This window comes from Macadamia integrifolia, chromosome 2 (assembly GCF_013358625.1).
Source record: "Macadamia integrifolia cultivar HAES 741 chromosome 2, SCU_Mint_v3, whole genome shotgun sequence".
Lineage (NCBI taxonomy): Eukaryota > Viridiplantae > Streptophyta > Magnoliopsida > Proteales > Proteaceae > Macadamia > Macadamia integrifolia.
This window is the reverse complement of record NC_056558.1, coordinates 24778112-24798485: the sequence shown is the minus strand read 5'-3', so window position 1 is coordinate 24798485 and position 20374 is coordinate 24778112. Positions and strand designations below refer to the sequence as shown.

At 39.3% G+C, this 20374-nt stretch overlaps 1 protein-coding gene across 5 annotated transcripts in view; it reads left to right on the top strand.

The window, feature by feature from the left end:
• The window catches only part of LOC122068131 (transmembrane protein 230), a 27962-nt gene extending 9702 nt beyond the window's left edge, over nt 1-18260 (top strand). For 4 of the 5 annotated variants that reach the window (XM_042631980.1, XM_042632015.1, XM_042632000.1 and 1 more), the window contains exon 4: nt 17930-18260. The gene's annotated coding sequence lies outside the window, so the exon portion shown is untranslated. Of the gene's footprint in view, nt 1-10339; nt 10650-17929 lie in introns of those variants that run through there. The other variant, XM_042631991.1, reaches the window with a different exon arrangement.
• The last annotated feature ends 2114 nt before the right edge of the window (nt 18261-20374 follow it).

Here is a 20374-nt window from a genome sequence, read left to right as displayed (position 1 = left end):
TTTTTTTTTTTTGTTTCCTTTGTGCTGGTGGAACCCTAGAAAGTGGGAGGAAGGTTCGATCAGTCACAGTAGAGTGGAAAAGAAGGCGATTTTTTTTTTTTTTTGCAGTTGGAAATCAGGACGGGGAGTCGATTGAAGTGGCGGAAAATGACTAAGGGCGGTGGGATTGGGTTTCGGTAGGAAACAAAGGAGAAAAAGGGATTTTTTTTTCTCCTGGTTGCAGAAGGGGCGGTGGGTTGGGGAAGATGGTCACTGCAAAAGGGAGTAGGATGGTTTTCTGTTATCTGGTCTGAACAGAGGCCTTTTTTTCTTTCCTTTGGTCACTCGAACCTATTAGGGAGGGGTTTCCGACTTCTCTGTTTTGCAACAGAAACAAAATAGGGTGGGAAGGAGAATACGAGTTTGAACACACCCAAGGAGAAGAAGGGAGGTTGAGTGGAGGAAGGAATTGAATCATTTGGCTCTGATACCAAGTTGATGGAGGACAGGTGGGGGTAGGGAAGAAATCCCTGAGAACTCAGGAGTTGCAAGGGAGTGGGAGGAGTCGCACAAAGAAGGGGGGAGAGAGGGAAATTGCACACACTCAGCCCGCAAGCACACACCACAATAGCAACTCATAACTTCATTCTTCATTCTATCCTTTTCAATCGATTACAAGCATATAAATAGGAAATTTAAAAACTCTAACATAGAAGGAAACTAACTCAAATGGAAAAATAAATTCCAAAGCAACTCTAACTATGTCCTATGTATGCAACTTCCAAAAAATAAACAGAATAAAATAAACTAAAGATATTATTCTATTGAATACAATCTACTACTAAAATCCTACTTGATCAAATGATCAAATATGGATCCGGTTCATCTCTGTCATATGGGTATGGATCGATCCACGGGTGCGTATCTGCATTTGTTCAAGGTTGTGGAACTAAGAAAATCTACTTAGATGTGAAGCACTGAAAAAAAGAAAAAAAGAAAAAAAGAAAAAAAGAAAAAGAAATAAGAAATAAGAAATAGAGCCAGCTGATTGCAACCAAACGCAACATTGGTAGAGTGCATCAAATGTTTCATAAACATTTGCTTTCTTTTGCAAATGTTGGCAGTGGGAGTAAAGCGTGCACAGCGGCCAAAACACCTTTGATTGTAGTGCAATAAACTGGAGCTGATTGACTCGAATTGGAACGGAGATCAACCATTTCATCCTGTTGTCAAGAGTCATTCCTATCTTTCTGTTATTACCATAACAAGATTGGAGATATTAAAGGGCTGGGCCACTATTGCATTCTCCCCAAGTTGGATTTATGGCAAAAATTGACTCTGGCATCTCCAACTTGCTTGGTAAGTTTTGAGCAGAAAAAGAATGCATGATTTGGTTGTTGATGTCCTCCTCCTCTGCTGGTGGTTCTCTGGCAGTGATAGAGGAGTTGATGATGGCATATGATGGTGGTTATTTTCTTAAAAGAGTCTATTGTGAGATGGAGCTATGTTGTGTCTTTTTTGTTACCAGATTTGGCACCTGCCTATTAGCGCAGTAGTTGTATCCCTTTGTTCATGCACTGGAGGATCAGGGTTCATGCCAAGTTGGTTTTGTGATGCAGACACAAGGTACCAGTAGCATTACCAGAGGAGGAAGAAGACCAGAAAATCTGCCATCAGATCTGACTGCCATGACAGTCATGGCAGTCAGATCTGACAGAACTGGAATATATGACAGCCTGCGGTTTCCCTGTCCAGTTTCTGATCTCAGATTCCTGACCACAACAGGAATCTGATCGACAGTCCAATCGTGGGGTCTTTTAGCTGATTTATTTTCCTCGTTTTTTTTATTGTTATTGCTTATCATTAGCTAGGCTGGATTAGGCTATTTAACTCTCTTCCTGTTTGGTTGCATTTTCTTGTATTTAATGATTGTGAGGTCAGATTGGGACTCTTCCTTAGTTGGTCGATTGGAAGAGAGAGAGAGAGCACATATGTGGAGAGAGATGTTTCAGGGCATGGTGACCAATGTGAGATCTGTGGGAGGTCAACTCGAGGAATTCCCAATTACAATTGGGTTGCATCAAGGATCGGCCTTAAGCCCCTATCTGTTCATGCTTTTCATGGATGAGTTAACCAAGTGCATTCTCAACGAGGTCCCTTGGTGCATACTCTTCGTTGATGACATCGTCTAATGGATCAGACTAAAGCAGAGTAACACGAAGTTGGAGCTATGAAGATCAACCTTGGAAGTAAGAGGTTTTAAATTAGTAGATCGAAGACGGAATATATAATGTGTAACTTTAGCCACTCTATGATGAATAATGAGATGGTGAAAATTGAGGAGAGAGATTCCAAAAAGTGACTATTTTTTATATATCTAGGGTCAATCATAAATAAAGATGGTGACATAGAGGATGATGTTTCACAATGAATTCATGTGGGATGGATGAAGTGGAGAGGTGTGTCGGGAGTGTTGTGTGACTGATGCATCCATTTAAAGCTTAAGGGAAAATTCTATAGGACTGTTGTGCATCCAGCTATGATGTATGGGACGGAATGTTGGGCAGTTAAGAAATGTCATATAGAGAAGCTATGTGTAGCTGAAATTGACCATAGGCGACGTGATGAGGAATGGCATGCATAGTCTCGGCCTTGTCACAAGTATGACCTTTGATAGAGCCTATTGGAGGGCAAGGATCCATGTAGCCGACCCCATTTAGCTGAGATTCTCTTGTTTTGTCGGGCTGTGTCTCTTTCCTCTTATTGTTATCTATCTACTCTCATCTCTCATTGTTTCATCCCCCCACCCCTCCCTTTTGTTTTTTTGGATCCATGTAGCTGACCCCATTAATAAATGGGTGGTGTCTGTTTTGGGATACTCTTACACTAAAGAAACAGACCAGGTTAGGGTTGACGCAATGTCAACACGTTTCAAATTTGACACAGCCAAAACATGGCGCAACATGACTCATTGGCACCCCTTTTCTGACTTGTGTTAGGTAAATTGGATATAAAAAATTTTAGGTTTTTTTTCTTCTCTCCGAGGTGGCATATGACAGTGTAGTCCTAAATAGAGTTGGATGGTAGAGTTGGACTTTTACAAGCTGATCTCAGGTAGCCTTTTTTGTACTAAATATTTTGACAAGGAAGAAAAGAAGATAGGAGGCTGCTCTATTTTATTTAGGCCAGCCCAAAACCAGATCCATACGAAAAGGTCAGAGGAAAGGGGGTGATTATCACTTGGAAGTTCTACAGAAAAGGATTCCCACTGATCCATGGTTTCAGGTATATTTACTACCCAAAATTCCTCACAAGTATCAGACCACCAGAGTAATTCGTCTCTGATTCTGGGTGCCACCACGTGACTTGGAGAAGCCACTTCTCATAGACCCATCCTGGCCTACCAAAATCACCATATCACTGTCCCTGGAATTCTGAATATTTGAGTGCTCAAATCTTAAACAAAGAGAATTTCCTTTTGGCATCCCTGTCCCTTTTCTGGAATCTCACTAATTGGTTTGAATAACTATACCATCCTCAGTAGTATATTTGATCTGGTCAAAAGCCATATTAAATTTTTTTTTTTTGGGGGGGGGGGCGAGGGGTGATATATTGAAGCCTTATAAATATTAGGTTTACCTTGATTGTCTTATACATGATAAAAAGGACCTGTAATCATACAGGACAGCCTAATAATATTGGTTTCTTTGGGTTCAAGTTGGTTCTCCCTCTTTCTAGCTGGAATTGAGGGGAAGGGAGGTTAAAATTTTAACACCTCAAGTGAAGGAGTAGATTTTTTGAAAATGAAGAAATAATTGTTTGCGGAGCTAATCGACTGAAGTTGGGAAAAGCAAGTTTCTTTAAGGTTTTAAAGTGTTTAGTTGTTGGGTATTCATTCTTTTGAAATCTTGATTTCAAATATAGGTTCTTTAGATGGAGTGTTGTTATCTAGATGAAAGTCTGATCAGTGGGAAATCATGGTGGAGGGCTAAAAAAGAGAATGGGAAGATGAGATGGGAACTCAGAGTTGCAGGGGAGGAAAGAGAAAATGCCAACCACAAAGCCACCTAGGCTACTCAAGCAAATTTAAATTTTCATTCATTCTAATCTGTCTCTCAATGTGTTAGAGATATTAGTTATGTTGCTCTAAGGGTAGTTTGGGAACTAGGCAAGTTATATTTTATTTTTTCCCCTTTTACCTCCCTAGGGAGGTGTGTTTCTTCTTCTCCAACTCTCATCTCATTGTTCTTTCCCATCATTATATATTCTAGCTTGGTATTAGAGCTGTACGGTTGGTTTGAGAGTCGAGCTACAAGTCTCCTCCTTCCTTCTCTACTCTTTGGAACCCTAGGTTACAAAGGGGTTCCAAGGAAAGGGACTTTTATGTCAGAAGATTGAAGAAATCTTGAGAGAGGGATACAAGGAGACCATGGAGACACCAAGGGAAGTTTCCCTTTAAAGAAAGAGACACTTGAAGGTTGCAAAAAGAAAAATCAGGTCTAGGTAAGCTCACCGCCAGCACTGGTTCCCATTCTCTCTCTCTCATCTGGTCAGCTTTGGAGCTGAAACCAGGTCCATTTTGGTCGCCCTAGAGTGTATTATCACCCCTCTTTTGTCTCGCTTCAATCCTCCTTGGGTTGTGGCTGCACAACCCACTTCTTCACTAGAAATAGGGTATCGTCAGCCTTGTTTTTTGGCTTTTTTTACCTCTGAAATGTGGCCTGTGATGCTCCCGATTGCTATGTGTTTGTAAGGTATGATGTTTAGGGCTATTGAGCTCCTATGTTATGATCCTACACCTTGAAGAAGGTAGATGGTGTGAATTTCTTTGAAGTATATGCTTGGTTTGGTTACTGGATTTTTTTTTTCTGGTTTAGGGAAAGAAAATTTGGGTAGAGTGTGCACTTCCCACCTTTTGTGTGACCATTTCTCTACAATATGTCTGATGATAGTGGACTTGAGGCCCTCTTGGAGAGATTTCAGCCAGTGCATCGAGTGTTCTACTCATCCTGCCCTTATGTCTTTTGATAGCCCAAATACTCAAATTTCTATTGTGAAGTTGGACAACAAAAATTACTTGGATTGGGCTCATTCTGTGAAGCTTTCCTTGCAGAGTAGGGGAAAGCTTGGGTATGTTATAGGTACCGTTAAAGCTCCTAACCCAAATGGCCTGTTATATGCAAAATGGGCGACTGAAAACTCCACTGCTATGACATGGTTGATTTTTTCTATGAAACTTGAGATTGGAAGATGGTTATGAGGAAAGAGACTACGAAGGATATTTGGGATAATGTTACCAAAACTTTTGACTGTGTGGGTGACTCGGCTAAAGTTTATCAACTACTCCAAAAGGTCATTGCCATGAAGCAAGGGGATAGGACCATTTCTGAGTACTACAACACTGTTATTAGTCTCTGGGAAGAATATGATCACTATAGGGACCTCCAACTGTCCAATCTTAAAGATGAAGCTAAGGTTTATCGATTACTTGAAGAGGAGCGTGTTCTTATCTTGCTTGGTGGTTTGAACCCTGAGTGATGCAGCTCGGCGATGGATTTAGGGAACTATCTTTTAACTTGATTTTTATTTGCTTTCCTTTTTTGTTAGAAATCAGTTTAGTAGGAGATCTTATTTCAGTTGTTATTTAGGGTAATTTTTATTTCAGTTTCTATCTAGGCTAGTTTCCTTTCAAGTAATTTTCCATAAATTGTTTTGATTTTTCCTTTATATTAGACATGTAATGGATGGGGGAACTCAGTTTTTAGAATTGAATGAAACTGAAATTATATTTTTGATGAAATCATGGCTGCCGTGGGTTGCTTATCTCTTGTTTTCCTTCTCTGAAGTTCTCTCTCTGAACTCTTCTTTTCTTTCCTTATCTTCTTCTTTTCTTTGATATTTTTCCTATTTCTTTGCTGATTACTTCCCAAACCTGAGAATACCCTATTCTGGGTGGTATTTCCCGCCCTAGTATTGGAGATCGATCTCCATGGATACTCCTCAGATGAACCTGAGATTTAGGGCGTGAGAACCTCTATCATAGGCGACCTGAACCCTTGTCCTTCAGCCCCAAAGATCTTTCTAGTCGTGAGGAACAAGACCTGCAACAAAGCTGAACCAAAATCTGTCACTAGTTCTCAGTTGTAGGTGCCATAACTCCTCTTTGTGAGTTGTTCTGTGGTCCCTACCTGCTGGATTCAAGAGAGCACTAGGTGCTCAGCCTTCGCCTGAAGTTTCATGATCAGCCGGCAAGGTTTGGAGAAGTTCTCTCAAGCTGGTTTCCGCCTCTATTGGTTGTCTAACGTGAGGAAGAAGAAGATTGGACTTTATTGTTTTACATACTACTTCTGGTTATTACCGATAAGTACCTCTAACTTTTAAGTTCTTTATTAAAGACACTCCCTCTTTACTAGTTTGCAAAATAACCCTCCATTCTTGGTTTTATTTCAATTTAACCCCACTGCTTAGGCCTTTTAGTTCCATCTAATTACAAATCTGCCACTCCTTGCTAAAGTTCCATCTATTTACAAAACTGCCACCTTCATTGGAGACTTAAGATTAATTACTATCCTACCATTGGTTATTGCTATTGTTTATTGAGTGTCCAAGTGGGCCCTAAGCGATTCGATTTCAGTCCTTGGGATCCGGATCCGCGTCAAGTGGTATCAGAGTAAATTTCTTGCCCTCTCTAATCATGATAGGTCACATCACCAATGCTGAGTTGCACAAGTTATATCGTGAGGTACATGAGAACCAAAAGGAAACTAATGCCAGGGTTGAGAAAAATGAGACAAAATATGACAAGTTCATGGACGAGACTCAAGGTGCCCTCGCTAAGATTCTTGCCTTTATGCAAAGGTCTGAAACGCAAGTCGATGAAGGACCATCTACACCACGTCCTCAGTTTAATGCCTTATGGATTGAAGATACACCTCACCGAGTGCAATGTGATCCTATTATACCCCAAGATGTTACCCGGCAATTTTCTAATAGAGATTATGGCATCAAAGTTGAGGTTCCAGAGTTCAATAGTGAAAAGGGACCTGAGGAATTTCTTGACTGGCTTACCAAAGTTGAGAGGATTTTTGCATATAAGTCTCTTCCAGATGAGAAAAAGTGTGAGCTCATTCTCACCAAGTTTATTGGGCATGTATGTTCATGGTGGGATGATGTACTGCATGCAAGGCTTGTCAAAAGACTTGGACTCATTCCAATTGGGAGGTCATGAAGCAAATTCTGACTGAAAAATTTGTTCCCCTTAATTATGAGAAGGTAATGTTCCATAAATTGCTTAACTTGCAACAAGGTAACATGATGTGGATTCCTACACCCTTAAGTTCCACAAACTATCTTCAAGGTGTCGACTTCAGGAAATAGGCTAACAACAGGTGATGCGTTATATCAGTGGGCTAAGTACTGAGATCCGACTTGAGTTGGCTAACATTGATTTCAGGTCCGTTGATGTGGCAGTGGCTTATGCCAAGACAGCTGAAGAGAAGTCCATTTATTGGAAGGGTATGCTCAAGACTTCTTCAGTTTATAGACCACCATGTATCGAGGAAAAGAAGCCTGAAGCTTGCAGAGTTGAAGAAAAAAGGTCAAAGTTCAACAAGGACAGTGATGGCTTGAAGAACATCAGATGCCATAGTTGTGGCGAGAAGGGTCACTACTCCAACAAGTGTCCCAACAGGACTCGTTTTGTGAATGCATCAGAGAAGCAACCAATTGAGAAAAGTGATGATGAATTTGCTTTATATCCTTATCCCCTCGAGGAGGATGATATGTTCGACTATGGTGATGAGGATGTAGAAGCTCATTCAGATAGTCTTTCATCCTTTTCAAACAGACTACTTGACAAGGCTCATCTCTTCAGACAAAAGGGTACTCTTTTGGACAGTTCATATCCTACTGATGTTCATATAGTTGTTGATACTAGGGCAGAAACAAACTTCATATCTGCTGAATTTGTTCGAGCACACAACCTTCCACAGAAGCAGCTTTTCAAGAAGAGTCACGTGCGAGGTTTTGGATCCATAGCTTGACAAGAGGCCACAACAATTGTTCGAATACACTTACAGTTTGGGCCGTTACAATACCATGTCACTTGTTTGGTCACCCCATTGGCGCATTGCGACATTCTTCTAGGGCGATCTTGGCAGTGACATACAGGCATTCTCTTTGATGGCGCACGGAACACCATCAAGGTGAAGCAAGGAGGTTGTATGTACTTAATGAGGCCACACGCATTATCAGACATGCCACGTCGTCGACTGATTTCTGCTCTGGTGGCACGTCAACCTACTCTCCCTCCTCCTGGTTTTTTTATGTTCCCATCTTCTGCTTCAAGATACGTGCCACCTCATCAGTGAGTAATTTACAAGGGTATCTTGGGAGCATGACCTAACTTGACGGAGTCGAGTTCTTTTAAGACCGGGAGAGCTGATGCAGTTGGGTGATGGAAGGGATCTCTTTGACTTGGGATTTTCTTATTTATTTTCCTTTTTCTAGGTTTAGAAATTAGTTTGTGGTATTTTATTTAGCTTGGATTTTTATTTCAGTTTCTATCTAGGCTAGTTTCCATTTTTAATTGGTTACCATTGTGATGCTTTGAGTTTTCCCTTAAGTAGTCAAGTAATACAATCTAAACTTTCAGTTTGAGTTTTTGAAGAATTAATCTTGGTTGAGAATTTTGGGTGTGCACTAGCTAGCTACCTATATCCCACTTTTGTCCTCTCTGAAATCTTCCCTTTTCCCCTTTTTATCTTCTTCTTCCTCCCGTCTTATTTCCTGCTGTTAGATTTTCTGATCTGAGATACCCTGTTTCTGGGCGATAGTTGCAGCACTACTGAAGTGTTTCAAGCTCTCTTGTGTGTGATATGTTTGGGTCAAAGCTATGATCGAAGGAAGCACTCACATATACAACCTGAACCTTAGAACCTTGGCTCCTATTGATTCCCCTATTGTGAGAAACAAGACCTGCAACTCTGATTACCTGAAGCTGCTGCTCAGATTTGATTTCAGAGCTTCAATCTCCGTAGTTGGTGGGTGAATCGAACTGCTGCTGGTTACAATAAAAAAGATTAGGAGTCGAAATACTCCCTTTAAAAGTTCTAGCCGATTGGGTTCTTATCGGAAGGGTAAAGGCATTCATGGACCAGCAAGCCCTCCGCTGGTTTCTGGTTCTTACGACAAGAAGAAGAAAAGAGGTTTTTTTAATTTTTCTTTATTGTTTAGCACCATTATTGTTACTTTCCCATACTACCCTCACTTTTATTTCTTTTTTAATCTGTTATCCTATTTTCTCCATGGTTCCTAAATTACCCCTTTACTGGCATATTGTATCCACTACTTAGGCCTTTTAGTTCCATCTAATTACAAATCTGCCTCTCCTTGCTAAAGTTTCATTTATTTACAAAACTGCCACCTTCATTACAGACTTTAAGTTTAATTACTATCCTGCCATTGGTTATTGCTATTGTTTATTAAGTGTCCAAGTGGGCCCTAAGCGATCCGATATCGTTCCTTGGGATCCGGATCCACATCACCGAGTATGAGCCAATCCGGATACAAATCTTGGGCTGGTCTCCTCTTCCATCCTTTGATGAAGTGTGTAGCTATCTGCTGAGAGGAGACCAGGCGGGTGGCCATGGAACCTGCCTCCCTCTTGAGCGGTCAGCTCTTACTACTAGCTCTCAGAGAGATTGACGTGGTGCTGGCAGAGGTCAAGGGCCGCTGCCTCGCGGAGATGACAGACGATGAAATCATTGTGTGAAATCTGGGCACATCAAAGAGAGATGTTAGGTTCTTCATTTCTTTATAGACGTCCTCCTCGCTTGTGTGGTGGATCTAGTGGTGCTCGTGGTGGACGTAGAGGGGGAGCTAGAGCCCACAGTGTTTAGGTTGAGACTAATACTACAAGGTCTACTTCTAGCATACAGGCAGAGCACGATTCCCTTACTAGGGCGGATACTGCAGCATTCCACATGGTCATGTCACGGTTGGGGGGCTCATCACCTTCACTTACGTTGCCAGATTCCTCAGCTTCAGCCTTGCAGGTTTCTTCATCTGCTCCTTCTATAGCTCCATCTTGGGTTATTGATTCTGGTGCTATGGATCATATGACTGATACGTCCCATTATTATAATACATACTCTATTTGTTCCGATAAATATAAGATTAGGGTTGCTAATGACTCTCTTTCCTCCATTTCTAGTAAGAGTAGCATTCTTGTTACTTCTTTCATTTCACTTGATTATGTTCTTCATGTTCCTAATCTTGCCACTAATCTCTTATCTGTAAGTCACCTAACAAAATCCTTAAACTGTTGTGTCACCTTTTTTTTTCTCATTATCTCTTTCAGGATTTGGTGACAAAGAGGATTATTGGCAGTGGACATGAGGAGAAAGGGCTCTACTTGAACCTCAATCACCTTTTTTGGCTACAACTTAGTCCTATGTGTGTAGACGTATTGATAGAAGTTCTGTGGATTTTGTGATGTTGTGGCACCAACGTTTAGGGCATCCATCTTTTGTTATTATGAGGAAACAGTTACCTCATTTATTTACTTCTTTTCCTAGTTCCCATGTCATTCATTATGAACTATATATTTTTGCTAAAAATTATCGTTTTTCTTATTCTTATCATGGTAATAGATCTACTGTTCCTTTTTATATTGTGCACTCTGATGTCTGGGGGCCTTCTACTACTACCTCTTGGTTTTCATTACTTTGTTTCGTTTGTTAATGATTTTTCCCGTGCTACTTGGATTGTTCTGATGAAGCATAAGAGTGATGTGTATGGTGCCTTTAAAATTTTTTATTAAATTTTTTCATTACATGATATGTACACAGTTTGACACCAAGATTAAAATTATTCGTTCTGACAAAGGGGGAAGTATATGTATGGTGGTCTTCAGGACTTTTTTTTACGATTAATGGCATTATCCATTAGTTAGCTTGTGTTGACACACACCAACAAAATGGGGTAACTGAGAGGAAAAACTGCAATTTGATGGAAGTTAGTAGGAGTCTTCTTTGGCATGCATGTTCTTGAAACTTTTCGGTCTGATGCTCTCCTTACTGCTACTTTTTTGATCTACCGTATGTAGCAAAACTTCTTGGCTCCAAAACTCCCTTGGACGCCTTGTCTCCTCAGTCTCTCTCTTTCCCCCAAAGTGTTTGGGTGTATCTGTTTTGTCTATATTAATAAGTCTTCTCGGACTAAACTGGACCCCAAGGCTCTTAAATATTGTCTTTCTTGGCATTCTTCCACTACCAAAAGTTACAAGTGTTATCATCCTTCCAGACGAAGGCTTCTCTGTAAAGATGTCACCTTCCTTGAGTATGTACCTTTTTTTGCACCCATTAGCATCCTTTTAAGGGGGAGAATAATGAGAGTGAAATGGTTACTGTTGAAACCCCTTTTCTTTCCCCATTGCCTATCTCCCCTTTCATGCTTGACATTGGGAAACACAAAGAGATGGATATTATTGATGTTGGTGATTACTCAAGAGTTGGTTCACGTTTTGGTAATGAAAAGGAGGATATTATGTACACAAGGAGGAGTAAGAATACCTGTCAAGAGTCCTCTTTAAATCCAAATCCTGAGACCCACCCTCAGTCAGGTAATATCCCCTCATCCTCATCTGAGTTAGATCTTCCTATTGCTACTAGGAAAGAAAAGAGCTTGTACTAATCCTATAGCCCAGTTTGTTTCCTATGGCTCTCTCTCTCTCTCTCTCTCTCCCATAGTTTTTAAGGCGGTAAGGCGACGGAGACGTTTGAGGGTCTTTCGGAGTGCCTTAGCGATAAGGCAGGCATAAAGTGTCGCCTTATCGATTAAAGCGTTCCTGTGTAATTTTTTTATAAAACCAATCTATTTGGCTCAAATCCTAGTTGAATCCTATTACTTATATGTTAAATAAATATTAAATGTTCATATTAACATATTAATATGAATACATATTAACATATTAATATGAATACTTATTAATCAATAAATGTTCATAAATGTTCCTATTACCAATGTAAGATATTCATCAAGAAAACAAATCAATAAAGTGAATAAATTAAGTTCATCTTATTAATCATCAATCATCAATTATCAATCATCAATCATATTAACATATAATATAAATACATAATTATGAAACAAAATTATAAATATAAAGAAAAGAAGACATAAAAAATACAAGTATTTATTATACTTACCTCTATGATGCCAAAATGAGTGCCTAAGCCCTAAGGTCATCCACTATATTTCTACTCCTGTCAAAGAAGAATAAAGCTCACTGTTGCCGAAGCAAAATGGTCGCCTAGATCAGTGGTTCTTCCTTGTTCCTTGATTCCTTCTCAAAGTCCTTTCTTAAAACCCTTGACAAAATCCAAACCCTGTTTGTGAATCGTGTTATTGTTTTGTTTGTTTTGGTTATTTTTGGTGGAGTAAAGCTGATCCCATACATCTCAAGTGTTAGCAATACCATACACCTACCAATAAACAATCTATATTTGGAATCTTCATCAAGTAATTTAAAAATGTGTTTAAGAAAAAAAAAACCCCCATAAGGTGCCACTTCACATAAGGCGGAGCACTGCCTTACCATCTCTAGACCGCATCAGTGCCTTCGCCTTACCAGCGCCTTAAAAACTATGCTTTGTCCTACAGGTGTTGCCGCCTTACCAGCGCCTTAAAACCTATACTCTCTCCTACAGGTGTTGCCTTTACTATTACTCTCTCCTCTATTTCTATTCCCAAGAATGTTTCTGAAGCTATGTATGACCCTAAGTGGAAGCAAACCATGACTGAGGAAATGATGGCCCTCGGGAAAAATTGTACCTGGAAATTGATTGACCTTCCGGGGGAGAACTTCAGTTGGATGCAAGTGAGTCTATACAATCAAGCACCGGTTAGATGGTACTATTGAGAGGTATAAGGCAAGGCTGGTGGAAAAAGAATACATCCAAGTGTATGGGATCGACTATTAGGAGACATTTGCTCCTGTGGCTAAACATAACTCCATAAGGGTCCTTTTATCTTTGGTTGTAAATAAAGATTGGTCATTGTATCAATTGGATGTGAAGAATGCTTTCCTACATGGTGATTTAGAAGAGGAGGTGTATATGTAAACTCCTCCTGGCTTTAAGTTCCCTTCAACTGCAGGAAAAATGAGTCTTCTCAAGAAGGCTCTGTATGGTCTTAAACAATCTCCAAAGGTTTGGTTTGAAAGGTTCACTCTCTGTTCACTAAGCGTAGTAATGGCACCATCATAGCGCTGATTGTCTATGTTGATGACATTGTGGTGACTGGAGATGACAGAGTTGAGATAGCTAAGTTGAAGATCTACTTAGCCCAAGAGTTTGAAATAAAAAATCTAGGACCCTTAAAGTACTTCCTGAGGATTGTAGTGTCTAGATCCAAGAAGGGCATAAATATATGCCAAAGAAAGTTTATCCTAGACCTTTTGAAAGAAACAGGAATGTTGGGCTGCAAATCTGCAAGTTTTCCTATTGAGTAGAATCATAAACTTGGGGAAGATTCTAGCCCTTCTCTTGTTGATGTAGGGAAATATCAGAGGCTAGTTGGGAAGCTTATTTATTTGTCCTTGACTCGTCCAGATATTACTTATGCAGTGGGCATTGTGAGTCAGTTTATGCATGCTCCCAAGAGTGGGCACTTGGATGCTGTTTTCTGCATTCTTTGGTACTTTAAGTCCTCTCTAGGAAAATGACTACTTTATGCCAAGCATAAACACATGAGGATAGAAGGCTTCACTGATGTAGATTGGGCTGGCTTAGTTTTTGGCAGGAGATCTACATCAGGTTATTGTACATTTGTAGGTGGAAACCGAGTTACATGGAGGAGTAAAAAACAACCTGTGGTGGTTCGATCTAGTGCAGAGGCAGAGTTTAGAGTTATGGCTCATTGAGTGTGTGAGCTTCTTTGGTTGAGAAGGTTGGTCCAAGAGTTGGGATTTGATACTGAGACACCCATGAGGCTTTATTGTGATAATAAGACTGCCATAAGTATAACCCCCAACCCTATGCAACATGACAGAACAAAACACATAGAGGTGGATAGGCACTTCATTAAAGAGAAGATTGACTCTCGTTACATATGTACACCTTCTGTGAGGACTGGAGATCAACTTGCTGATATTTTCACAAAGGGGCTTCTTCATCATAAATTTAGTTCTCTGCTGTCCAAGCTGGGAATGTATGATATTTATTCTCTAGCTTGAGGGGAAGTGTTAGAGAGATTAGTTATGTTGCTCTAAGGGTAGCTTGGGAACTAGCCATGTAATATTTTATTTTTTTCCCATTTACCTCCCTAGGGAGGTGTGTGTAATATATTGTAAATATATTAGTGAAATGCACGATTCCCACATTCCATCGCCTCTCCTCTTCTTCTTCTTCTTCTTCTTCTTCTTCTCCAACTCTCATCTCATTGTTCTTTCCCATCCTTATATTCTAACTCAATGATGGTTACAAGGTATAAATAAAAGAAAAATCAAAACAATTGTAATTGGAATTTAAAATTGAAACTAATGAACTAACTTGTACCCAAACTCCATCTCCTATTCCTACGTAGCTTATTTAAAACAAAGCATGATAATATAAAAGAAATAAAAAACTACAAGTTAAACCACCCAACTAAACCACTTTTATTAGAACAAAAACCCAGGTTGGGCCAGTTCCGTCTAGTTTGGGTTTCCAAACCTGGTCATACTGGTTCAACCAATTGGGGTGCTCCTGCATCAAATCACCTATGGGTTTCTAAGATGCCATGAATACCGAGGAATCAGGTCTAACTTGATAAGCGGCAGGAGAACTTGGGACAACAGAAGGTGATAGCTCTAGCAGCAGTTGCAGTGATTCTTGGGGACAAATTCTAAAAAATGAACAACCCAGTGCACGAGGCTCCCTCAAGCGTAGGGTCTGGGAGGGGCAAGTGTATGCAGCCTTACGCCCTGCTTCATAGATGAGGCTTTTTCCAAGTTTTGAACCTGTGACCAACATGTTGCAATACTGCAACTTAACCGTTGTTCCACAAGCTCGCCCACGTATTGGGAACAAATTCTATCGAACAATTATCATAATGTTTTCAAAACTACAATCAACATTTCAAAGAAATGATCAACATGCCCTTTTATAAGCTATGAACAAAATTTTCTGTTTTGGAATTAAGTATACGGCAGAGACCCCGATTTGACTTAGATGCAATACTCCTTTATGTAAATAGTCTACCCACCTGACTGAGAAGCTCCTTTATTTTTTCGAAGACAACCGAAAAGTAACTACAAACTAGACGTGAAGCTTAGTTGGCTTAGAAACATCGATCTCTTGGAGTTATGGGTTGAACTTGGTGCCTCCCTCCACCTTGTTTTCAAGAGTTGGGGCTAGATTTTTGTCCCCACCCCCAATGGTCTCTTATTTTTATCCAGGTATAAAGAAGTATAACTCTTGTATGGGTCTCATCGCCATATGCTATTGAACCTGAAGACACTACATATTCTGTTTCACTTGTGTTTATATGTCCGAGAATGTCCTGAAATCATTTACTAGGTTGGATTGTAGTGTTTTTCTAGCCTAACGATAGAGTAGACTGCTATTCAACCAAACTGTGTATTGCTTGTAGGGTTGATTCATCGAATTAGACTTTAGTGAATCTGAAGGTCATTTTTATTATTAGGATAATGGTTTAAAAAAAAAATAGGAACATTGCTATTTGCCTGTCTACTGTCAGCTGGGAATCTCAGGCACCCATATGCCTGTTATTGATATAAATAACACTCAGGTGTCTATCTGACTGTTAATGTAACTTGCTAGTTGATGTAGATCAAAGCATGAAGAAGAAGAAGAAGACAAAGCCAAAGTTCAGAAAATACTGTTCACAAGTTTTCGTTCACGTGAACAGTGATTTGGTCCAATTTTTTGTTTCTTTCTTAACAAATAGTAAAAAAATCAGATTTAGTCTCTAGAAGGTCTTTTATTTCTATGTTTATTGTTTCTTAGTCTCTAAACTTTTAGTTTAAGCAATAGAGAAGTCTAGTTTCTATTTTCCAGTTGTTTCCTAGATCTTTCTATGCAATTGAGTCCAAGCCTCTACTATATAAAGAGGTTGATTGTAGTTTGATGGGACTCAGTTGATTAATAATATTTTGTGAGCTTTGCTTGCTGGTTTGTTCATGAGAAAGGATGTTTCAACAACTGAGATAGCTGTGGATGAGAGACCCAAGCTGAGATAGCCATCCCCCACCCACATCTATCCCTTCTATACCTATTTTATCCTCTTTCTACTCTTATCTTCTATTTATTCACTAAAATTGAGAGAACAAAGTCCTGACCTTTGCTGATCAGAAGAGCACACAGCCAGGCTATTGATTCTAGTTACAGAGTTTCTCTAGAAAAAAATTTTGAGTGCGTATGTCCCAGACCAGATTTCTGATTGCTGCAGGATTTTGAGGGTTTGTTGAGGACCTTAGGAGGACCAATTGATCCAAATTTGAGGATCATCCGACGTTCCTAGATTAAGTTCTTGAAGAATCATCAAAAGTTTCCTTTTTTGTTGCAACCAGCATTAGTCTCAATCAATCCGGCAGAATTTGTTCAGTTTTTTATGGTTAAGCTCCATCTGAGCTATGGTTTGCGAGTAATCGAAATATCCTCTATTCAGCTCTATTTTCCAGATCTGAGTTTTCTGTTGAAGATAAACTTGATTTGTGTGATGGAGTTTATGATGTATCTTACTGGCACTGATAACCTTTTGGTAATTTAGTCTGACATCACTAGTAGTTGCTATCATTCTCTCTGTTGCTTCCCTTATGATTATAAACTTTAACCTGTTGCCTAGCCCCTTAAAGGAAAGAAAAAAGAACTCAATCCTCCACTGTACGTGTAATAATTCTTAATTTCCAAGAAGACCATGAGGCTGCTTTGGATTCTGATTTTGAGGAGTCGGCATTCAGGTTTCTATCATATTTCAATTCAGGCTGAAAACATGAGTCAAAGTGTAGATTTTATCAAAAAAATAGCGGTGAGAGAGGACATGAGTGCTTATGAGTTAAAGGAATATCTGTTCACACAGAGTGGCATAGCAATAGATCATGTTGGTGACCTGAAGTAGCTGGGTCAGGCTTAGTTGAGTTGAGTTGAGTTGAGTTGCTTTGGCTGTTGGGGAGATTGCTATTGTATTTTATCCAACAGGAGCATATTATAATTTTGTTCTATTTCAATGGTTCCTTGAAATGTCAAGTCTTTCAAACCCCAACCACAGCAAAGATTTTGTAGCACATTAGTTGAAATTAGTCTCTCTCATCCTACATGCACGTCGTTAGCCAACAATCCATGTGGCCTTTTTGTGAGTGATAATATGCTGCTACTCAGAAAGACTATTCCCTTATGAGGAAAAGGACCATCTTGGCAATTTTGGTGAACTGGGTATTTTGTTAATTTCTTCAAAAATTGGGCATATATTAGTCAATTCCATGAAAACTGGGGTATTTTGGTCATTTCTGTAAGAACTGCTGTCTATTTGTCATTTTAGGAAAACTAGGGGTATTTTGGTCATGAGTGATTACTGCAAGTTCTCCAAAATTAGAAATTCACTATTTTGGAAAAAAAAGCTTCCAGGGTTCAATTTTCTGTTGTATTCTTGGAAATAGTTCTGAGTTGCTTAGGGGAGGGTACACTGTCTCTCTCTCCTCACATGAAATGATGAAGTGACCTCCCTGCCCTTCTATGTTCGGAACCATTCTGCACTTTATTGGTTCCCTCTCCCTATACTGCTTGCTCAGAGAACCCTTTTCCTATACTCTTTGTAGGCTTTGTTTTATTTGTGGAAAATATTAATATTTTATCTGGAAAACATTTTTCAATGCAACACAGGAATTCCCTTATCTTTTGCATTTCCTTTATTTTATTTTATTTATAATATTTATTTTTTCCTTTCCCAGTGACAAATTTGTGCAATCTGTTTGCCTTATTATCAACATGGGACATGTTATAATGTTCTTGGCGCATTTGCGTTCATGTGAGAGCTGTTCAATGTCATCTCCTTCCTTATGATGCATTACTACTTCGTTTTTAAGGGCATAAATTTGTACAGATCATGAGACTGAAATCTCCCCTGGAAGTTGTTCGAGTTGAGGATTTTATCAAATGCTGTGTGACTTGTAGATTATATGGATCTTGTGAGGACCTATTATGCTTTGTTTTCATTTCTATTGACTGCATATGTAAATCAAATGCTATGTGATCGTGAATTAATGAATTGCACGTCCGACATATCCCGAGCGTTACCAATAATGGATAACTTGATGTTGATATCTAACCAATAAAAATTACCTGAGCCTTAGATTATTCTGTAGTGAAGCTCCTATTGTTACTGTAGAGAGCCCATCTTTCAAACCTGCAGGTCTGAGAATGATTGGACTCTGAATCTTTCAATGTTGAAGAGTGCAAACTATTATAGAGATAAAATTGTGGAACTGTGTAAGAGTTGCTCATGAGCCCAAACAAGAACCCAAGCTGTGCAGAGTTTTGCTCTTGAGTTTAGATGTCGACTGAGCTTAACCAGTATCTATCTTGCACTGTACCTAATGTTTCAGGTTTGATCTACCCTTCTCTAAGTACTATGAAACCTAAGCTCTTCTCGCCGTGCCTTGGTCACATGCAAATCAGTAAGTCCATAGCATTCTTGGGATGGGGCGGGGCGGGGCGGGGCGGGGCAGGTAGAAGCCCTGCAGATCCTTGGTCTGAATATTTACAGATCCAAAGTTAAAAGACTCAATAATGTTCCAAGTTCTAACTACCCTTCCACGGCCAAGCCCCCATGATAAGGGAATAATTCTATGGGATTCATGCAGAAGAAGAGTATCATTTTGGTGAGCCCAACTGAACCATCCTATACTTTCAACCTTTAATTCTATGGGTAAAAGAAGTAAGTATGAAACCTAAACATGAAGTGGTTGTGGCCTTGTGGGAGAAGCCATCGGAAATAAATTTATTTTTTTCAAAGAAAAATATAAAGGATGAGTGAGAGCTATTGGATGACCGTGGGGTTGCCATCAACAGATGATTCCCTTTTGGGAGACTAGCCCAGAAAACCTTTTTCAATATCATGTGTGAGAAATAACCTATTCATGCAGGTGAGATTTCTTTGCCCTTACCAAAGCTCTTATAGGTTATGGAAAATGAAAAAAAGAAAACATATTTGTTGCAGCTTATCCAAAAAAGAAAATGTAAGTGATCTTAGATTTTGGGGAAAACCTCTCTGAGATCATTGAAAATTAATGAAGGAAAAAAGGGTATTGATAGTGATACCGATACATGGATTGAATCACGTTATTAGGATCGGTATCAGTCCAGGCAGATACCGATATCAATGCAGATCTGATTTGGCTGATATAAGATGGTTTTGCCTTCATTTTTGTAAAAGAAAAAAGAGCCACTTCGGACCCTTTTACCTCAGTATGGACTAATATATTGATACCATATCGGTCAAGTATCAGTATCAGGATCAGGTACCAATGATACTGATATAACCGATAATACCAATCCCTTGAACCATGCATATATATCAGAAAAAGCCAATGTTACAGCATCTCGGGGATTGTGAGTTTGTGACCAAGACCGATTGGAACCTAAGAGTCAAGTCTTTCAATTGAAAGCGAAAAGTTTCTACCAAAAAAATAATGAAAGTGAAAAGTAAAATGGACAAAGTTTCCCTTGACCGTGTGGTAAGAAAGGTTCACTGCATAATCCAAGGGTCGGATATCCCACCTCCTCCCTCCTTTTGAGTTAGTGAAATTCAGTCCACATATAAATGTCATAATGGTTTGTGAAGTTTACATGTTGACTAAAACAGACAATGAATTTTTTATTTTGGTAGACATTAAGGACAATGACAGAGACATGAAACAAGTATGAGATAGAATTGAAAACAAAGTTCATAATTGTACTAAATTATATGAAAATGTTTGAATATATAACATAACATAGGAGATGGTTGCATTTCTGTAATACTTCATGACCTTTGGGTCTTTTTTGGACCAAATTTTATATCATATTAGTTTTCGGTTAGAAGCAGATAACTTGCATTTTGAGTTTCTCTAAACTTGCAAAACACAATGGTTAAAGAATCTGGAAATCTTAAGAGGGAGAGAGAATAAATAAATTAAACGGAAAAAAAAAAAGGAGCAATCAAGCAACCATAATGCAACGATATACGTTTTTTGAAAGAGTTTCACTAGCAATGGAGAAAGGCCTACAAGCTCTATTTCTCAGAGCCTCTTTGTATTTATAGAAAATTTTGCTACTCCACACAGATCCCCACAGCTCGGCATACAACAAGGGAAGAAAATAAACAACAGGTTGAGCCAACTCCACCAAGCTTCAAC